The sequence below is a fragment of the Neophocaena asiaeorientalis genome, unplaced genomic scaffold (assembly GCF_003031525.2).
Source record: "Neophocaena asiaeorientalis asiaeorientalis breed wild unplaced genomic scaffold, Neophocaena_asiaeorientalis_V1.1 scaffold347, whole genome shotgun sequence".
In the NCBI taxonomy this organism is placed as follows: Eukaryota; Metazoa; Chordata; class Mammalia; order Artiodactyla; family Phocoenidae; genus Neophocaena; species Neophocaena asiaeorientalis.
In genome coordinates, this window is record NW_020171818.1 from 24,706 (window position 1) to 47,859 (window position 23,154).

General features: G+C 36.1%; 1 protein-coding gene and 1 pseudogene across 1 annotated transcript in view; both read right to left on the bottom strand.

Moving 5' to 3' along the window:
* The window catches only part of LOC112395637 (protein lin-9 homolog), a gene marked incomplete at its 3' end in the record, with an annotated part of 77,255 nt that overhangs the window by 14,180 nt on the left and 39,921 nt on the right, over positions 1-23,154 (bottom strand). The window lies entirely within an intron of this gene.
* LOC112395760 (WD repeat, SAM and U-box domain-containing protein 1 pseudogene) lies at positions 16,062-17,416 on the bottom strand (annotated as a pseudogene).

The following is a 23,154-nucleotide window of genomic DNA, read 5'->3' on the forward strand; positions in this document are numbered from 1 at the left end:
GGTCATTATACTCATGAATGAAACACTAGTAGTTCAACTGAAAAAAAAAAAAAAGAAAAAAGAAAAAAAGGACAAGGGTGCTATGCAGAAAAGATTTACTAGGTTTCAGACTGCTAACCTTAGAAAGGGTTGCCTATAATGTTGACTTCTGGGTACTTGAATTTTGGGAGTGTTCCCATTGTTCCCATACTAAGAAAGAGTGGTTTACTGTGCCTAGACTGTGCAAACAATGTGGTTACCTGCTTTCCAATTCTTGTATGTGCTGGGCAGAAGGTGCCTACGTAACCGGCCCCCTGTAAAAACCTTGGGCATTGAGTTTCTAATGAGTTTCCCTGGTAGACAACATTTCACAAGTGCTGCCACAACTTGCTGCTGAAGGAATTATGCAAGTCTTGTGTGACACTACAGGGAGGGGACTCTTGGAAGCTTGCACCTGTTTTCCTCTGGACTTTGGCTCCATGTACTTTTCCCTTTGCTTATTTTGCTTTATATCCTTTTCTGAGATAAGCCATGGCCATGAGTACAACTATTTGCCAAGTACTCTGAGTCTTTCTAGTGAATCACCAAACCAAACCTGGGGGTGGTCTTGGGGATCCCTCAGACAGATGAATTCTTGTGTCACTATTTAAATCCAGTCTGAAGTAACATAAGGAAAATCCAAGCAAACATCCAGCATGAGTGAAAAATAGAAGAGCAGTAGCATTTAAGGCATTAAACTAGGCAAAGTGACACATTTTATACACACAAAAACATATAAAGATAGTATTTATTTTTTAATTGTTTTTGGCCATAGTGTGTGCCATGTGGGATCTTAGTTCCCCAACCAGGGACTGAACCTGTGCCCCTGCATTGGAAATGTGGAGTCTTAACCACTGGACCACCAGGAAAGTCCCAATGATATCATTTAAATAAAATACAAATATTCAATGCAAAACTGTTTAAAAGGATCAACTGATAAAAACTCAATTGTAGAAGACTAAAATATCATTCTCTTATGGTTACCAGGGGGGAAGGGTGGAGGGAAGGGATAGTTAGGGAGTTTGGGATTGACATGTACACATGGCTATATTTAAAATGGATAAACAACAAGGACCCACTGTATAGCACAGGGAACTCTGCTCAATGTTATGTGGCAGCCTGGATGGGAGGGGAGTCTGAGGGAGAATGGATACATGTATATGTATGGCTGAGTCACTTTGCTGTGCACCTGAAACTGTCACAACATCGTTAATCAGCTATACTCCAATAAAAAATTAAAAGTTAAAAAAAATATCATTCTCAGTCTTTGACAGACCAATTAAAGGAAAAGTAAACAGGTATACAGAAGATACGAGTAATAAAGTTGAATAAACAAACGTAAATATAGAAAAGGACCTCCAGTTATGGCAGCGTGAAGAGGTTGGTGATTCTTCTCTGCAAAAGACTTGTATAAACCTGTACAAGACTGTCAAAGACAACCATTTCAGGGTACTAGAAATGGGCCAAATGCAGAAAACAATTAAGAAATGATTACTGTTGAAAAACTGCTAGAGCTTCAGTTAAGGACAAGTGAACTCAGTGGCCTTTCTGCAAGAGGCTATTCACACTCTACCTCCACCAACAGCTTGGCTGGTAAAAAGAGTGTTTCTAGTGTATGGTTGGCCATGGAAACAGTGTTGTTTGTTGTCAGAGGGGCAGACAGGATGTGGACCAGTGGGTAAAAACCTGTGACTGTGCTAGTTAAGAGTGGCAAACTCGATCGGGAAAGAAGAAAACCCCACAACTCTGCAAGCCTAAGAGGTAGTCCTGTCTGAGGTGACTGGCAGAATCACTAGGAATTTAACAGGGAGATCCTGGAAACTAGAGAGCCATAAAAAGACTGAAATAAACTCTCCATAAATTCTTGCCTAAGTGGAAAACTATGTGATTGGGTGGGAAAGACCTAAGAAAGTCTGGTAAAAAGTAAAAGCTAAGGATGACCTGAAAACGGACAGCAACTTTGTATGTGTTTTCCAAGTCCACACAGAGATCAGTCTGAGGCCTTTCTGGATTAAAATGTTTGAGTACAATCTCTGCCTAAGTCACTGGTTGGCCACTAAGTTATGCAGACACAGGAACATTCCCTAGGAAGCAAGCTTAAAAATAAATAAAAGAGTAAAAAAAAACTGAGCAGAGACATCAGTGGTTGCATAGGAAGTTACTAAAGTAAAAACAATTCTCAAAAAAATTACAGAGTTGCTACAATATATTATCTAAAATATCTAGTTTTCAACCAAAAATTACTAGATATGTAATGAAATAAAAAAGCATGATTCTTACTCAGGATAAAAGTACAGTAAGTAGAAACTGACACAGATGATACATTAGCAAAGTCTTCAAAAGTAGATTTTATAAATATGTTCAGAGAATTAAAGACAATGACTCAACAGGGAATTTCAAGAAACTATACAAAAGAACCAAATAGAAATTCTAGAGTTAAAGAGAAGATTTGAAGAAAAGAATCAGGGAATATTTTAGATAATATATTGTAGCAAGTCTGGATTCTGATCTATTAAAGAGAGATCAGGGCTTCCCTGGTGGCGCAGTGGTTGAGAGTCCGCCTGCCAATGCAGGGGACACAGGTTCGTGCCCCGGTCCAGGAAGATCCCACATGCCGCGGAGCGGCTGGGTGGGCCTGTGAGCCACGGCTGCTGAGCCTGTGCTCCGCAATGGGAGAGGCCACAACAGTGAGAGACCCGCGTACCGCAAAAAAAAAAAAAAAAAAAAAAAGAGAGAGAGATCAACAGAAATTATCCAATCCAAAGAACACAGAGAACAAAAGATTGAAGAAAAATGAAGGGAGGGAGCCTCAGAGAGCTGTAGGAAGATGTCATGTGCACCAACATATTTGTAATGAGAGACCCAAAGGAAGGAGAGAGAGAAGGTGAAAAGGAAATTGGAAGAAATTATGGCTAAAAATCTCTCATATTTGATTTAAAAAATTAAGCTACTAACCCATGAAACTCAATAAACCCCAAGTAGGATAAATATAAAGAGTATCAAACCTAGACATATCATAGTGAAATTTCCAAAATCCAAGGATAAAGAGAGAATATTCAAGAGAAAGGCTTCCAGAGAAAAATGACTCATCACATGTAGAAGAGCAACACAATTAACAGGTACATCTCATCAGAAACAATGAAGGTCAGAAGGCAACAGAGTGACATATTCAGTGTGCTAACAAGAAAAAAACATCAAGCAAGAATTCTATATCCTGTGAAACTATTTTTCACAAATGCAGGAGAAATGGAAACATTCTCAGATAAAAACAGAGAGAATCTGTTGCTACTAGACACGTTAGGAAGAAATACTAAAACACATTCTTTATGATAAAAGGAAATAATACCAGACAGTAACTAAAATCCACAGCAAGAAAAGAAAAACACCAGAAATGGTAAATATGTGAGTGCATATAAAAAACGGTGTGTACAAAATACACACACACACATTTTTTCTATTCTCTTCATTTCATTTTTAAAAAGTAAGATTATTTAAAGCAATAATTATAATACTATATTCTCAGGTTTATCATAGATATTAATGTAACACGTTTGATGACAGTAAAAAGGAAGCAGGAGAAAATGGAGCTATATTGGAGTAATTCTGCTATATTTTATCAGAATTAATTCAGTATTAATCTTAATTAGATTGTGATATGTTAAAGCTGCATATTGTACTTCCCAGAGCAACTAACACACACATACACACAAAACCCTCAAAAAATACGTAAAAATAACAGAGAAATTAAAATTGTATACTACATTTGTATACTAATATACAAATACTAACTATATAACTATAATAAGTAAAATTTGTATACTAATTGTATCCTAAACAGTATTTGTTTAACACAAAAGAATGCAGGAAAGGAGGTAAAGGAAAATAACGGATATGAGACATATTGTAAACAAACAGCACAACGATAGGCATAAATGCAAGCATATCAATTATTACATAAAATGTGAATAGACTAACCACTGATCAAAAAGCAGAGGGTGAAAGGGGTCAAAAGGTACAAACTTCCAGTTATAAAATACATAACCAATAAGGACCTACTGTACAGCACAGAGAACTACACTCAATATCTTGTAATAACCTATAATGGAGAAGTGTATATATATATATATATATATATACATATATATATATATACACACACACACACACGCACGCACACACACATATACACATATAACTGAATCACTCTGCTGTACACCTGAAACTAACACACTGTAAATCAACTCCATTTCAATAAAAAAAATTTTTTTAATTGTAAATGTACAATAAACAAACAAAAAAAGTCATGGGGAGGTAATGTACAACATGGTGACTATAGTTAATAATACTGAATCCTGTATCTGAAAGTTGCTAAAAAAGTACATCTTAAAAGTTGTAACATCTTTGGTAACTATGTGTGGTAATGGATATTAACTAGACTTACTGTGGTGATCATTTTACAATATATACAAATATTGAATCATTATGTTGTACAGCTGAAACTAATACGATATTAGATGTCAATTATACCTCAATAAAAAATACAAGTAGATAAAATTTTCTTAAATTTTTAAAAAGGCAGAGGTTTGCAGACTGACTTCAATAGAACAAGACATCTATAAGCTGTTTATATATTTCTACATGTGTCTGAGACACACTTTAGATTCATAGATTCAAATAGGTTGAAAGTACAGGATGGAAAAAGATTCACCATAGTAACAACAGAGTACTGGAATGGCTATATTAATGAAAATTTAAAATAAGGGATACTACTGGAAACAAAGAGGGACATTTCATAATGATAACAGGGTCAATGTATCAGGAAAATATGACAAATATAAATATATATACACCTTAACAGAGCACCAAAATACCTGAAGCAAAATCTGATGAAATGGTAAAGAGTTCAACAATTATAGTTAGAGATTTTAATATTAATCTTTCAGTAATTGATACAATAAAACAGAAAATCAATAAGAATATGGAAGACATGTACAACACTATCAACCAATTTGACCTAACTAACATATACACAATGCTCAACCCAACAGCAATATACAGTCTTTTGAAACATACATGGGGCATTCTCTAAGACAGACCAAATGCTAGGTCATAAAACAAGTCTCAACAACTTTAAAAGAAGTAAAATCATACAAAGTGCTTTCTCCAACCGCAACAAAATGAAATCAGAAATCAGTGAGTCTTCACCAAGCAGGCTTGGTTATGCAAAATAAACTGAGAGAATACTTATAATACGAAAAGTATAAGAACTCAAATATAATTTGGAGGGAGGAACATCTTATGTTCTGGCATATACTGTATACTTACATACATCAAACTTTAGAGGGAGATTTATAAAACTTTAGGGGAAACTCACTTTCTACACTTCTGTGTTTTTTTCTTCTTCTTTTTTTTTTTGAGAATGCATTGCCTTTATAAATCAAGAAAAGAAGATATTTCCATATTTTTATATGGATGTCATTTATGTCCCTCTACCACAGATCAATATTTGAAGTCAGGCTCCCCTATTATTACAGGAGTATCTATCTGTTCAAGTGATGGCTAAATTCTATCCAGTTTTACTTAACTGGCTCAAAGACTTTTAAAAATACTTAAACTTTTGTCTCTAAGGCAGCCCTCTCCTTAACAGCCATTTCCAGATTACTGGTGCTGACAATGCAAAGCTAAAAAAACAAAAGCAGCAACCTAAGTTAGTATACATGGTCACTAAGGGATGAAAAGCAGATTCTTGGTCAGAATGCCAAGTTCAGGAAAGTAAGAAAAAAATGCTGTTGTGGTTATCAACATTATCCTAAGGCTCTGAGAATATTTTATAATAAGAAAAAAATTCAAAAACATCCTTTAGGTAGGGTAAATCCTATTAATCCATAAATCCTATTAGCTGATTATCTCAGGACAATGTCCATTTACACCTGCTATCCTACTTCAGTTATTAACAGCACCTCCTATTCTACTTTCAGAAGATGCTTACTTGAGTGATAAAATTATATGGTCACTCTACTTCTCTGACCGTTTATAAGGTCAAATATGCAATGCAAAAAAAAAAGAGACAATTTTTCAAGCACAACAGAAGGTTTGCTGGGAATCTGGTGAACATACCTAATGTCATCCAAAAATCCAAGTTTAGAAAGTAATTTCATTGTAAACAAACATCAAGGGACAACTTTAAATATTATTGGTCAGAGCCTCAGCTTTGGGCCAGGATTCAGAATTTGGGTTAACCAGCAGCTGTCAAATCTTAACTCTACATTTACTTCTATAAATCACATCTTCCATATCTTCCAAATCACATCTTCCATATTGTCCTTGATGACTTCCTTTCCCATAACCCTTTGACTTAGATAAACTACTTAGATAAACTACATTACTTTTAGGACAGTTCTGAATTTCACAATTTCTTAACAAACCAATGATTTTAAAATCTCTTTTTATACCCTGACTTCTCTGACTACACAGAGTTCTATAACTATTCAGAGCAACGGACACCTGATGAACAACTTCCTGTACAATGTGGTTAAAGTATCATGTCCAGACGTTTCCCCAAGGCTTTTCCACTACTCAAATTTTCCATCATTTTGGTGTTTGTCAAAACACTTGCGTTCTTAACTCTGTAACTAAGAATCACTTGTCGTTACTTTTTACCTGTCTTCTTTGCGCCTACTGCAAAATCTTAAATATAGTTACTTAAAAAATTCCTTTGTTGTTGTTATTGAGGAAAAGTCTACTACTCCTTCTTTACTAAGAAATTTCTTCCCAGAAAGGAATGTGGAATTTTGTTTGTTTATATACTTTTCTTTTCTAGGTAAAATTTACATACAGTAAAATGAAAATGTAAGTGTATAATCCTATAAGTTTTGACAAATGAAATCATCCATCTTTAAAGTCACGGAATATTCTTATTATCCCAGAAAGTTCCCTTTTCCTAGGCAATCCTTTCTTCAGGAGCAACCTCTTTTCTGATGATATTTTTCTACCATAAATTAATTTTGCCTATTCTACAACTTCATATAAACAGAACCATACAATATGCAACCATTAGTTTTCAGCTTCTTTTGCTCGTCATACTATCTGAAGTTAATCTATATGTCAGTAGTTAGCTCCTTTTTATTGTCAATTTATATCCAATGTAAGAAAATATCATGTTATGTTTATCCATTCGCCTGTTGTTGGGTTGATTCCAGGTTCTGACTATAAAATTAAAACAAAGATGCCGTAAACATTCTTGTATATATCCTTCTGTGAACAGCAACTTCATTTCTCTTACTTAAATATCTTGGAGCAGAACTGCTGGATCACAGGACAGACATAAATTTAATTTTATTAAAAACCGTCATGCTTTACTCCAAAGTGGTATACCATCCTATCAACAATGTATATGAATTATGGTAGCTCCACATCCTTGTCAACATTTGATGTTATCAGTAGTTTCAATTTTAGCCATTCTGCTGTGTGTAGTGGTATTTCATTATGATTTTAATTTGCACTTCCTTGATGACTACTGATGTTGAGTGCTTTTTCATGTGCTTATTGATCATTCATACATCTTCCTCTGGGAAGTCTCTACTCAAGTGTCTTGTCTAGTTTTTGAATTGGATTACTTATGTTTTTATTACTAAATAATAGAGTTCTTTATGTTTTCTAGATATAGTCCCTTTTCAGATATATGATTTGGAAATATTTTTTTCCCAGTATATGGCTTGCCTATTTATTCTCTTAATGTTCGCTATTAGTGGGCAGAAGTTTTAAATTTAAGTTAAACCTAAAAATCACCTTTATTTTTCTTTTTTGATAATTAATATTTTGTCAGATCCAAGAAATCTCTGCCTACTTACAGATCACAAGATATTTTCCTGTGTTTACTTATAGAAGCTTTATAGTTTTGACTTTTATGTTTAGCCCTTTGGTCCATCTTAGATTAAGTTTTTTGTATAGCATGAGGAAAGGTCAAGGTTCATTTTATTTCCATATATATACCTAGTTGATCAATCATTATTTATTGAAATGCCCTTCCTTTCCATTGAAATGCTTTGGTATCTTCAGAAAGTCAACTGGACATATGTGTGGATCTATTTCTGGATTAAACTATCCTTCCCATTTTCACAGACATTAGAATAAGCACGACAATTTCAAAAAAAAAAAAGGAAAAGAAAAGAAAAAGAAAGAAAAAGAAAAGGGCTGCTGTGATTTAGACTGTTTATCTCTAAGATCAGTCTTGGCAGAGCTGACATTTTTAACAATACTGAGTTTTCCAATCCATGACATGTTTTATCTAATTATTTAGGTTTTTTATGCTATTGTCAATAGTGTCATTTTTTAAAATGTCATTTTCCAGTTGTTGCCTTATTATACAGAAATACAACTAATTTTCATGTTGATTTTATATCCAAAGACCTTGCAAAAAAATTCATCTCATTAATTCTAGTCGTTGATTTGTGGATTCCTTAGGATTTTCATATGGGTAATCATGTCATCTGTGAAAAGAGACAGTTTTACTTCTTCCAAACTTTATGATTTCTATTTTTTTTCTTGTATTATTTCACTGTATCTAGCAGAATACTGTATACAGATCCTAAGTGTATCCTTGCATTGTTCCCCGTCTTAGTGGCAAAGCATTCAAAATTTCACCATTAAGTATGTAGCTGCACATAGATTTTTTAATATATTAACTTTGTCAGGTTGAGGAAGTTCCCTTTTATTTCTAGTTTTTGAGAGTTTTATCATGAGTGGGCATTAATACTGTCAAATGACTTTTTGTTATCTATTGATAGGACCATGTGGTTTTTCCACTTTATGCTACTAAATATGGGGAATTACATTAGTTGATTTTTAAAAACAGACTTTCTTTTTAGGAGCAGTTTTAAACACAAAGCAAAATTTAGAGGAAAGTACAGAGTTCCCATACATGCCCTACCTTTACTCTCCCTAAGAGCTTCCCCTACTATCAACCCATATAGCTCCTGCCTGACACACCCAACAGGCTCTCCCACTATCAACATCCCACACCAGAGTGGTACATTTTGTTAGCTGATGAACCTACACTGAAACATTATTATCACCCAAAGTTTATAGTTTACATTAGGGTTCACTCTTGGCGTTGCACATTCTATAAGTTTTGACAAACGTATAAGGGCATGTACCTGCCCATCATTACAGTATCACTCAGAGCAGTCTCACTGCCCTAAAAAACCTCTGTGCTCCACTTATTAATCCCTCTTCCCACTAGCCCCTGGTAATAACTCATCTTTCAACTGTCTCCATAGTTTTTACCTTTTCTAAAATATCATACAGTTGGAATCATTCAGTATGTAACCTTTTCAGACTGCCTTCATTCGCCTAGTAATAGGCACTTCAGGTTCCTCCATCTCTTTTCATGGAATTTTGTTATTATTATTAGGCCATGCCACACAGCTTGTGGGATCTTAGTTACCCAACCAGGGATCGAACCCAGGCCCCCAGCAGTGGAAGCGCAGAGTACTAACTACTTGACCACCAGGGAATTCCCTCTCATTTCATTTTAGCTTCAAATAATATTCCATGTCTGGATGTATCAGTTTATTCATCTAATGAAGGACATAGTGGTTCCTTCCAACTTTTGGCAATTATGAATAAAGCTGCTATAAACATCCATGTGCAGGTTTTTGTGAAGAGGTAAGTTTTGAACTCATTTGGGTAAACACCAAGGAGTGTGACTGATGGACTGTGTGGTAAGAATATGTTTAATTTTGTAAAAAATTGCCAAACTGTTTTCCAAAGTGGCCATACCATCTTGCATTCCCACCAGTAATATACAAGTTCCTGTGCTCCACATTCTCATTTGGTGTTGTCAAGTTCTTGATTTTGGCTATTCTAATAGGTGTATAATGGTATTTCATTGTTTTCATTTGCATTTCACTGATGACATATGATGTGGCATATCTTTTCATGTGCCTATTTGCCATTTGTATATCTTTTCTTTTTTTAAAAATTGAGGTGACATTAATTTATAAGATCATATAAGTTTCAGGTGTACATTATACTTTGACTTCTATATATATTACAGCATGCTCATCACCAAAAGTTTAGTTTCCATCCGTCACCACACAACAGACGCCCTTCACTCATTTTGCCCTTCTCCCAGCTCCTTCCACTCTGGTAACCATACTACTCTGTTCTCTGTATTTATGTTTGTTTTCATTTTGTTTATTAATATTCTACATATGAGTGAAATCATATGATATTTGTCTTTCTTTGACTTATTTCACTTTGCATAATACCCTCAAGATCCATCCATGTTCTCACAAATGGCAAGATTTCGTTTTTTCATGGCTGAGTAGTATTCCACTATATATTTTATATACACACACACACACCACATCTTTATCCAACAATGGGCACTTAGGTTGTTTCCATATCTTGCCTATTATAAATAATGCTGTGATGAACATAGGGGTGTACGTAACTTTTTGATTTGGTGTTTTTGTATTCTTTGAATAAATACTCAAAAGTTAAATAGCTGGATCATATGATAGTTCTTTTTTGTGTGTGTGTTATAGTTCTATTCTTAATTTTTTCAGGAATCTCTGTACTTTTCGCCATAGTGGCTGCACCAATTTATATTCCCACCAACAGTATGAGAGTATATCTTCTTTGGTGAGGTACCTGGTCAGATCTTTTCTCCATTTTTTAATCAGGTTGTTAGCTTTCCTATTTATTAAGTTTTAAGAGTCCTTTGCATATTCTGGATAACAGTCCTTTATCAGATATGTCCTTTGCATATATTTTGCCCCAGTCTGTGGCTTCTCTTCTCATTCTCTTGACATTGATTATTTTTTCAATTATTTTGTTGTAGTAAAATACACTAAAAAGTTATCATCTTAATCATTCTTAAGTGTAGAGTTCAGTGGTATCAAATATTAATAACATTGTTCAATCATCACTCATATCTATAACCCTTTTCATCTTGTAAAACTGAAACTCTACACCCATTACAGTAACTCCCCATTCATCCCTCCCCCCCAGCCCCTGGCAACCACCATTCTACTTCCTGTCTCTACGACTGTTTCTATTGTAAGCAGCTCATATAAGTGGAATCACAGGGTACTTTTTTCTGACATTTCACTTATCAATGCCCTCAAGATTCATCCATGTTGTTGCAAATGGTAGGATTTTCTCCTTTTTTATGGCCAAATAATATTCCATTGTATATACAGTTGACCCTTAAACAGCACAAGTTTGAACTTCAGGGGTCCACTTACACACAGATTTTTTTCAGTTGTAAATACGACTGTACTGCATGATCCATGGTTGGCTGAACCTGAAGATATGTAACTGCAGATATGGAGGGCTGAGTGTTTGTGAATTTTAGACTGCACGGGAGATCAGCACCCCTACTCCCCGCATTGTTCAAGGGTCAACTGTATACACCATATTTTCTTTCTCCATTCATCTGTCAGTGGACACTTAGGCTGTTTCCATGCCTTAGTTGTTGTAAATAATGCTGCAACGAACATGGGGGTGCATGTATCTTATGGAGATAGTGAGTTTGTTTCCTTTGGATAAACACCCAGAAGCAGAATTGCTGGATCACGTGGTATTTCTATTTTTAATTTTTTGAGGAACTTCCTTACTGTTTTACACAGTGGCTGCACTGATTTACATTTCCACTACCAATCCACAGGGTTCTCTTTTCTCCACATGCTTTCCAACACTTGTTATTTCTTGCCTTTTTGATAATAGCCATTCTAACAGGTGTGAGGTGCCATCTCACTGTGGCATTTCCCTGATGATTAGTGATGTTGAGCATCTTTTCGTGTACCTGTTCACCATCTATGTGTCATGTTTGGAAAAATGTCTATTCAGCTTCTCTGCCCATTTTCTAATCAGGTCGTCTTTTTGTTGTTGAGTTGTATGAGTTCCTTACATATTTTGAATATTAACTTCTTATCAGATATATGATTTGCAAATCTTTTCTCCCATTCTGTAGGTTGCCTTTTTATTTTGTTGATTGTTTCTTTGGCTGTGTAGAAGCTTTTTATAGTTTGATGTAGTCCTACTTGCGGATTGTTGCTTCTATTCCTTTGATTTTGGTGTCATCTCCAAAAAAAAAAAAAAAAAAAAAAAAAAAGCATTGCTAAGACCAATGTCAAGGAGCTTTTCCTTTGTGTCTTCTTCTAGTAATTTAATAGTTTCAGGTCTTACATTTAAGACTTTATTCCACTTTGAGTTAATTTTTGTGAGAGGTGTAAGATAGGAGGCCAGTTTTATTCTTCTGCATGTGAATATCTAGTTTTCCTGAGACCACTTATCAAAGAGTCTGTCTTTTCCCCATTGAGTATTCTTGGTTGCCTTGTCAAATATCAGTTGACCATATATTCATGGGGTTTTCTGTGGGGGATTCAATTCTGTTCCATTTGTTTATGTGTCTATTTTATGCCAGTCTCATACTATTTTGATTACTATAGTTTTGTAATATAGCTTGAAATCAAGACATTTGAGTGTTCCAACTTTGTTCCTCTTTCTCAAGATTGCCTTGGTTAGTCAGGTCTTTTGTGGTACCACATAAATTTTAGGACTGATTGTTCTATATCTGTAAACAATGCCACTGGAATTTTCATAGGGATTGCACTGAATCTATAATTGGCTTTAGGAAGTATGAACTGTTTAAAACAATATTAAGTTTTCCAATCCATGAACATGGGATATCTTTCCTTTTATTTTTGCCTTCTTCAATTTCTTTCATCAATGTCTTGTAATTTTCAGTGTACAGATGTTTTACATCCTTGGTTAAAATTATTCCTAAGTATTCCATTGCTTTTGGAGCCATCGTGAATGAGACTGTTTCCTTATTTTCTTTTTCAGATATTTTGCCTTTAGTGTATAGAAACACAACTGATTATTGTATGTTGGTTTCATATCCTGGCTTTACTGAATTCATTTACCAGTTCTTATAGTTTTTTGTAGAGTCTTTAGGGTCTTCTCTATATAAGATCATGTCATCTGCAAACAGAGATAATTTTACTTCTTCCTTTTGGATTTGACACCTTCTTTTTCCTTGCCTGACTGCTCTGGTTTGCACTTCCAGCACTATATTGTCACACTTGTCTTGTTCTTGATCTTTAGAGAAAAAGCTTTCACTCTTTCCCTGTTGAGTATGATGTTAGCTGTGGGCTTGTTCTTTAGCTTCTTAAGGTAAAAATAGAAATTTATACCTTTTTAAAACGTATATAAGCATTTTCTTCTGATGTAAGTATTTAAAAATGTAAAAGTTTCCTCTATATACTTCTTTAGCTGCACCCCACAAATATTTATATTTGGTATATTTATTATCTTTCAATTTAAAATATTTGCGCTTTTCCCTTGAGATTTTCTCCTTTTACTTATGAATTATTTAAAGTATGATGTTTCATTCCCAAATACTTGGATGTTTTCAGAGATCTTACTGTTTCAATTTCTGATTAAATTCTGCTGTGCTCAGAGAAATTCTGTACACTGTATATGATTTCAATCTTTCAAAATTTACTGACATGTGTTAATAGGCCAACATATGATTTATGTTGACAAAGCCTAAGCACGTGCAAAGATTATATATTCTGCAGTTTTGGGGTACACTGTTCTAAAAATATCAATTAGATATCATGATTGGTAGTGCTATTCTTTTTTTTAAAATTATTTTACTTTTGGCTGCATTGGGTCTTCATTGCTGCGTGCAGGCTTTCTCTAGTTGCAGTGAGCAGGGGCTACTCTTCATTGCGGTGCGCGGGCTTCTCATTGCGGTGGCTTCTCTTGTTGCAGAGCATGGGGTCTAGGCATGTGGGCTTCAGTAGTTGTGGCCTGCGGGTTCTAGAGCACAGCTCAGTAGTTGTGGCACACGGGCTTAGTTGCTCTGCGCCACGTAGGATCTTCGCAGACCAGGGCTCGATCCCGTGTCCCCTGCATTGGCAGGCAGATTCATAACCACTGCACTACCAGGGAAGCCAAGTAGTGCTATTCTAATTCTCTATAGTTGTACTGATTTTTTTTTTCCTGTTCTCAATTACTGGTAGAGAGTTGTTAAAATCCACAACTATAATTGTCGACCTGTATATTTCTTCCTTTAGTTGTCTTACTTTTTGCTTTAAGTATTTTGAACTTCTGTTATTAGGGGCCTACTAATAAATATATATTAGGATTTGTTGTGTTCTTCTAATGAAGTACTCTTTCAATCATTATCAAGTATCTCCTCTCTCTGGTAATACTCTTTGTCTTGAATTCTATTTTGTCTGATGTTAACATAGCCACTTCAACTTCCTATTGTTAATATCTGATTGGCATATCTTTTTCATTCTTTTGCTTTTAACCTGTCTGTGATTTTTAAATTTCAAGTACAACTCTTGAAGACAGCACATACAGTTGACCCTTTAACAACATGGGGATTAGGAGTGGTGATATCACCTGAACAGTTGAAAATCTGTGTACAACTTTTAACTCAAGGGTATAACCCAAAACTTAACTACTAATAGCCTACTGTTGACTGCAAGCCTTACAGATAACATAAACGGCAATTAACATGTATTTTGTATGTTATATGTACTATACACTGTATTCTTACAAAAAAGTAAGCTAGGGATAAAAAAAGTTATTAAGAAAATCATAAAGAAGAGAAATACATTTATAGTACTGTATATTTTTATCAATACCATAAGTTTACATCATCTGTTTACAAGATGAATCATGTCTCAGTAACTACATCAATATTGTCTTATATGATATTACAAAATGCTTTACATGTTGCGCATATTATTAAAACTAGACATCAAAAAAAAGAAAAGATAATGTGAAAAAGAAATTCATCTTCATTTACAGGTATTTACAGGCATTTACATGCATTGATAATGAAGAAAAAGCAATACAAATTGCTTTATAGTAGTCTAGTGTAATCAATATGATGGCTTCATGGTAGCCTGGCATATACATTAATGAATGAATCTTAAAAATTTTATGGCATACAGTTTTACTGTCATATTCATAATACAGTATTAAAACACTTTCATTTTTAAAAAATTGAGGTATAGTTGAATTACAATATTATATTAGTTTCAGGTATACAACACAGTGATTCAAAATTTTATAGCTTATACTTCATTTAAATTTATTACAAAATATTGGCTATATTCACTGTGCTTACCATACATCCGTGTAGCTTATTTATTTTATACTTAGTAGTTTGTACCTCTTAATCACTTACCCCTATCTTTCCCCTCCCCTACCCTGCTCCTCACTGGTAACCACTAGTTTGTTCTCTACATCTGTGAGTCTGTTTCTGTTTTATTAGCAACATAGGTTACTTCCATATCTTGGCTATTATAAATAATGCTGCTGTGAACATTGGGTTGCATGTATCTTTTCAAATTAGAGTTTTCATCTTTCCTGGATGTACACCCAGGAATGGAATTGATGGGTCATACGGTAGTTCTGTTTTTACTTTTTTGAGGCACCTCCATACTGCTTTCCACAGTGGATACACCAACTTACATTCCTGCCAGCAATGTACAAGCACTCCCTTTTCTCCACATCCTTACCAACATTTGTTAATGGTGGTCTTTCTGATGACAGTCATTCTGACAGGTGTGAGGTGATATCTCATTGTGGTTTTGATTTGCATTTCTCTGATGATTAGTGATGTTGGGTATCTTTTCATGTGCCTGTTGGCCATCTGTATATCTTCTTTGGAAAAATATCTATTCAGGTCTTCTGCCCATTTTTAAAAATCAGGTAGTTTTTTCAATATTGAGTTGTATGAACTATTTATATATTTTGGATATTAACCCCTTATCAGTCATATCATCTGAAAATATTTTCTCCCATTCAGTAGGTTGTCTTTTCATTTTGCCAATGGTTTCCTTTGTTGTGCAAAAGTTTTTAAGTTTAATGAGGTCCCATTTGTTTATTTTTGCTTGTTTCCCTTGCCTTAGGAGACAGATCCAAAGAAATATGGCTACGATTTATAACAAACTGTGTCCTGCCTCTGTTTTCTTTTTTCTTTTTTTTGCAATATAAAATAAACAGTTTTATTTTTGATGTGTCTCCAGCCATCGATCAACGGCCATTTTCAGAGTCCTATTTGGTATAAGTACCAAAGAAGGAAGAACAAGATTTGTCATGGGACTCGTACGTTTCTTTTTGCTGATACAATTTTCCATTGCTTCCTTTTCGTATGAATAGCCATCTGATGCAATGACAGGATCTTTCATAAGCTCCCTAGTTATTGGACATATAAATTCATCAGGAATTCCAGAAGAAAGGGTTTTCATCTTTGTCCTGAGCTCTTCAATTTTCTGCAGAACTTTACTACGCAGCCCTAGAGATTCAATTTTCAAATCATCAGCTAGACTTTCTTTTGTAAGATTCAACAGTTCTCGCCCATCAATGTTATTCATTTTGAAAATACCAACAAGGTCTTTTAAATCTTGTGCACAAAACCAGTTTGAGACATCGTCCTCTGACCAATCTTCAGTAAATTGCTTTGGTTGATCTTCTGCGATCCTTGCTTGGCAAGGTGCTTCCAGGTCAAACTGCCAGATACTCACTGTTTTGTCCATTGAACCAGTAGCAAGTAAAAGGATATTGGGTGCAAAGGCACAAGTTGTGACATACCTGGTGTGCTGAGTCAAGGTGTAAAGTATATTCTCAGTATTAGTATCATACACTATGACAGACTTATCCACTGATCTAAGGTATGGGTAAAGGAAATAACCCAAATTTTGATCTGGCAATCCTGACCACATGATGCCAGTCGAAAGAACTGAAGACCTTGTTCTCCACCAGAAACTGGCTGTGAAGAAAAATCGCAGCAGGTAATTCCAAGATTATGTGCTTTTTCACTATGCAGACACCTCATTTTATCATCCCACACTGTTAAATCTCCACATGAGGAGCCAGTGACAAAGAGGTTTCCATTAAGAGAAAATGCACAGACCACCAAGGAGCCATCCTTAACACTAGCACATCTATATAACTTGTATGACTGTGCATTCCACAAAACAACAGTTCCATCAGCTGCCCCTGATATCAAACAAGTGGAGTCTGGGGAAAACTGGCAAACCCTCACGGGGCTACCACTGGGCTGTTCCATCACTGCCAAAGTCTGTCCGTTTTGAGTATCCCATAAGACAGTGGTACCATCTGTTGAAAATGAAGCCAAAATATGCCCTGAAGCAGAGAAACAGCAGCAGTGGACAGCAGAGGTGTGAAACTTCAATGGAGAGTGTGGCAATTCACTGAAGTCACTCAGGGAGTACAGGCGAATTGGTTTGTCCAAGGAGCAAGTGGCCAAGAGGGAAGAGGAGAAGGCACAGCAGTTGACATCGTCATCATGATCCGCTAACGTGTGAATTAGTTTCACCATGTTCTTTATTTGAAGTAAAATATCCTGGTGTGGGCGTCCACTTAAACCTCAGCCGTCAAGCCAAACAATTTCCGGTCATACCCCGGATCAACTCGCCATTGTGAACACATGCATACCCATCTAATGCAAGGCAAACCCGAAATGTGCCAAGAATCCTCCAACATAAAGCTCGAGACCTACTCCCACCATGCCCACACGGGGACCAAGGATTTGCCCAACTCTTGAGAGCCAACCAGGCCTCAGCGAACCGAGAGACCCACGGCAGGAGCATGGCCGGCGGGGAGCAGGGCCTTCCAGAATGTGAGGACCGGCGTTCGGGTTGTGGGGGAGGGGTGGAAGCCAGCTGGGGCTTTCACGCCCCGCCGTGAGGCGCTGCCCGGCTCCCAGACCAAGGCCGCAAAACCATGCATCGCTCTGGTCAAGGTCTCAGCAGGTCCCTGTCGCGCGCTTAGAACCTGACGCCGAGAAATGGAGGGTTTAGACACCTTGAGCGGGGAAGCTCGGCGGGCTGACCCCAGTCAAGGTCCTCCACCTGCCTCCGCCGCTGTTAAACTGGCCCATGGGCACTGCCCCTTTCACCTCAAAGACCCACGACGCCTGGGATCAGCGCTCAGATGCTGGCGAGTGGCGCAGGGCACGTGACACGCAGGTGAGGGGGGCCTGTTTTCTTTTTTTTTTAAAGTAGTTTAATTTAATGTATTTAAAACTTCATTTTTAAAAATATTTATTTTTGGATAGTTACAGAAGTCGAGGGATCTCGATTTTTTTTTGGCTGTGCAGCATGTGGGATCCTAGTTCTGTGACCTGGGATCAAACCCACACTGCCTGCACTGTAAGCATGGAGTTCTAACCACTAGACCACCAGGGAAGTCCCTGCCTATGTTTTCTTCTAGCAGTTTTTTGGTTTCTGGTCTTACATTTAAGTCTTTAAACCATTTTGAGTTTATTTCTGTATGTGGTGTGAGAAAATGTTCTAATTTCATTCTTTTATATGTAGCTGTCCAGTTTTCCCAGCACCACTTATTGAAGAAACTCACTTATTGAAGAAACTGTCTTTTCTCCACTGTATATTCTTGCCTCCTTTGTTGTAGATTAATCGACCATAAGTGTGTCAGTTTACTTCTGGGCTCTCTAGTCTGTTCCATTAATCTATGTGTCTGTTTTTTTGCCAGTACCATACTGCTGTGATTACTGTAGCTTTGTAGTATACTCTGAAATCAGGGAGTGTGATACCTCTGTTCTGTTCTTTCTCAAGATTGTTTTGGCTATTCAGGGTCTTTTGTGTTTCCACACAAATTTTAAAATGATGTTCTAGTTCTGAAAAATGCCATTCGTATTTTGATAGGGATGGATTGAATCTCTAGATTATCTTGGGTATTATCGTCATTTTAACAATATTAATTCTTCCAATCCAAGAACATGGTATATCTTTCCATCTGTTTGTCTCATCTTCGATTTCTTTCATCAGCGTCTTATAGTTTTTGGAGTACATGTCTTTACCTCCTAGGTTAGATTTATTCCTAGGTATTTTATCCTTTTTGATACAATTGTAAATGGGATTGTTTCATTAATTTCTCTTTCTAATAGTTCAGTGTCAATGTATAGAAATGCAAGAGATTTCTGTATGCTAATTTGGTATCCTGTAACTTTACTGAATTCATTGATGAGCTCTAGTAGTTTTTTGGTGGTGTCTTCAGGATTTTCTATATTGTATCATGTCATCTGTAGACAGTGACACAGCGACAGTTTTACTTCTTCCTTTCCAATTTGGGTTATATTATTTCTTTTTCTTGTCTGATTGCTGTGGCCAGGACTTCCAATATTATGTTGAATAGAAGTGGCAAGAGTGGGCACCTTTGTCTTGTCCCTGATCTTAGAGAAAATGCTTTCGGCTTTCTATTGTTGAATGTGATGTTAGTTGTGGGCTTATCATATATGGCATTTATTATGAAGTATGTTCCCTCTATACCCACTTTGTGAAGAGTTTTTATCATAAATGAATGAATTTTGTCAAAAGCTTTTTCTGCATCTATGTAGATGACTGTATGATTTTTTATTCTTTAATTTATTAATGTGGTGTATCACATTGATTAATTTGTGGTTATTGAACCATCCTTGCATCAACTGGGATAAATCCCACTTGATTATGATGTATTATCCTTTTAATGTATTGTTAGATTTGATTGTTAATATTTTGTTGAGGATTTTTACATCTATGTTCATTAGTGATATAGGCCTGTAATTTTCTATTTTTGTGGTATCTTTGTCTGGTTTTGGTATCTGGGTGATGGTGGCTTTGTAGAATGAGTCTTGAAGTCTTCTTTTCTCTGCAATTTTTTGGAATAGTTTGAGAAGGATAGGTGTTAACTCTTCTCTAAATGTTTGGCAGAATTCACATATAAAGTCATCTAGTCCTGAACTTTTGTCTGTTGGGAGTTTTGGGGTGTTTTTTTGTTTTGTTTTGCTTTAAATTACTGACTCAATTTCATCACTGGTAACTGGTCTGTTCATATTTCCTATTTCTTCCTGGTTTGGTCTTGGGAGATTGTACAGTTCTAGGAATTTGTCCATTTTTTTCTAGGTTGTCCATTTTTGGGGCATATAGTTGTTTGTAGTATTCTTTTATGATCCTCCAGTGTCAGTTCTGACTTCTTCTTTCTGGCCCTCTTTTTTTCTGGGCGAGTTTGACTAAAGGTTTATCAATTTTGTTTATCTTTTCAAAGAACCAGCTCTTAGTTTCATTAATATTTTCTTTTTTAAGTCTCTATTCCATTTATTTCTGCTCTGGCCTTTATGATTTCTTTCCTTCTAGTAACTTTGGATTTTGTTTGTTCTTTTTAAGTTCCTTTAGGTGTAAGGTTAGGTTGTTTATTTGAGATTTTTCTTGTTTCCTGAGGTTGGTTAGCATCGCTATAAACTTCTCTCTTAGAACTGCTTTTGCTACGACCCATAGATTTTGGATTGTTATATTTTTGTTTTCACTTGTCTCCAGGTATCTTTTGATTTCTTCTTTGGTTTCTTCAGTGATCCACTGGTTGTCCTTGCTCCATGGGGTGAACCCCTACAATCGTAATTATTCTCATTTGTGGGTTGCCCACCCTGGGGGTATGTATAATGATTATAAAGCAACTCCACCCCTCTTACCCATCTCACTGTGATTCTTTCTGGTAGTTTCCAGTCTTTCTCATCAACAGTTGCTCTGTAAATAGTTGTAATTCTGGTGTGCCCATGAGAGGAGGTGAGCTCAGGGTCTTCCTTCAATACAAGTTTTTTTTTTTTTTTAATTGACGTATAGTTGATTTACAATGTTGTGTTAGTTTCTACTGTACAGGAAAGTGATTCAGTTATACATATATATATACATTCATTTTTATATTCTTTGCCATTATGGTTTATAACAGATATTGAATATAGCTCCTAGTGCTATACAGTAGGACCTTGTTGTTTATCCACTCTATATGTAATAGTTTGCATCTGCTAATCCCAAACTCCCAATCCATCCTTCCCCCAACCCCATCCCCTTGGCAACCACAAGTCTGATCTCTATGTCTGTGAATCTGTTACTGTTTTGTAGATAGGTTCATTTGTGTCATACTTTAGATTCCACATATAAGTGATATCATATGGTATTTGTCTTTCTCTTTGACTTCCCTCACTCAGTATGGTAATCTCTAAGTCCATCCATGTTGCTGCAAATGGCATTATTTCATTCTTTTTTTATTGCTGTGTAGTAGTCCATTGTATATATGTACCACATCTTCTTTATCCATTCATCTGTTGACGGACATTTAGGTTGTTTCCTTGGCTATTGTGAATAGTGCTGCTATGAACATAGGGGTGAATGTATCTTTTTGAATTATAGTTTTGTCCAGATATATGCCCTGGAGTGGGATTGTTGGATCATATGGCAACTCTACTTTTAGTTTTCTGAGGAACCTCCATATTGTTTTCCATAGTGGCTGCACCAACTTACACTCCCACCAACAGTGTAGGAAGGTTCCCCTTTCTCCACACCCTCTACAGCATTTGTTATTTGTAGATTTTTTAATGATGGCCATTCTTACTGGGATGAGGTGGTCCCTCATTGTACTTTTGATTTGCATTTCTCTAATAATTAGCAATGTTGAGCATCTTTTGATGTGCCTATTGGTCATCTGGATGTCTTCTTTGGAGAAATGTCTATTTAGGCCTTCTGCCCATTTTTCTATTGGGTTGTTTGTTTTTTTGTTGTTGAGTTGTATGGGCTGTTTGAATATTTTGGAAATTAAGCCCTTGTAGGTCACATCATTTGCAAATATTTTCTCCCATTCTGTAGGTTGTCTTTTTGTTTTGTTTATGGTTTCCTTTGCTGTATAAAAGCTTGTAAGTTTGATGAGGTCTCATTTGCTTATTTTTGCTTTTGTTTCTATTGCCTTGGCAGACTGATTCAATACAAGTCCTGCACACAATATTCCACATGATGAATAATACTTAGGTCATGATGATGGTGACACAAATACATCTCATACAGTTCTTGCCGTGCAGTGATCAGATTTTCAGAGGAAGACACTCGCACACCTACACAATAGATAAGTTTATTAACTGTATGGAATGATGATTATTTACTATTCACTAAGTGGAAATGAATCATCATAAAGGTCTTCATCCTCACCATTTTCATGTTGAGTAGGCTGAGGAGAAAAAGGAAGAGAAGTTGCTCTTGCTGTCGCAGGGGTGGCAGAGGTGGAAGAGGTGGAGGAGGTGGAAAGGGAGGGAAGACAGTCAGGCACACTTACTGTGAATTTATGGAAATACATCATAATTTCTACTTGACTTTTTGCTTTTTCATTTCTCTAAAAATGTTTCTATATGGTACCAATCCTTCTTCCACTATTTGCTTTAGTTTAAGTGACCCTATCATAGAAGGGTCTATGCTATAAAAAAAAGCAAAAGCAGTCTTGAAAATTGAAAGTCTTCTCCCCAACTGTCTAATGTCAATTTGTTTTCTGACACTGCATCTTCTATGTCTTCTTCTTTATTGGCTGGCACTGATTCAGAAGCACTCAACTCCATCAAGTTGTGTTGGTAATTCCTCTGGTGTGGTGTCTATTAGCTCTTGAAAATATCTGTGTCTTGAAGCCCTTTACCTCCAACCTCTTTTTTTTTCCTCCACCTCTACAATCTCTTTCCTTTACTGGCTCTTTCAGGCTTTTTCTATAACAACAGTGACATCTTCAGTGATATAATCCTTCCAGATTTTCATGATGTTTTCTCTATTAGAGTTCTCTTCCATAGCATTGACAATCCTTTCCATAGAGTACCATGTGTAATGAGCCTTAAAGGTACTTAAGGCTACAGGCTGAATTATAGATGTTGTGTCTGGGGGTAAGTAGACCACTTCAATGCCTTTGGAGTCAAACTCATGGGGTTCTGGGTAGCCAGGGGCATTGTCCAATATCAAAAGAACTTTAAAAGGCAGTTCCTTACTGCCAAGGTACTTCCGGACTTCAGGGACAAACCATCAATGGAACCGATCCAGAAAAAGAATTTTTGTTGCCCAGGTCTTCTTGCTGTAGAACCAAAAGACGGGCAGCTGGTGTTTATTTTTTCCCTTCAAGGGTCCAAGGTTAGCAGCTTTTTTTAATTTAGTTAAATTTTTTATTGAAGTACAGTTGATTTACAATGTTGTGCCAATCTCTGCTGTACAGCAAAGTGACATAGACATTCTTTTTTTTTAAATATATATTCTTTTCCATTATGGTTTATCACAGGATATT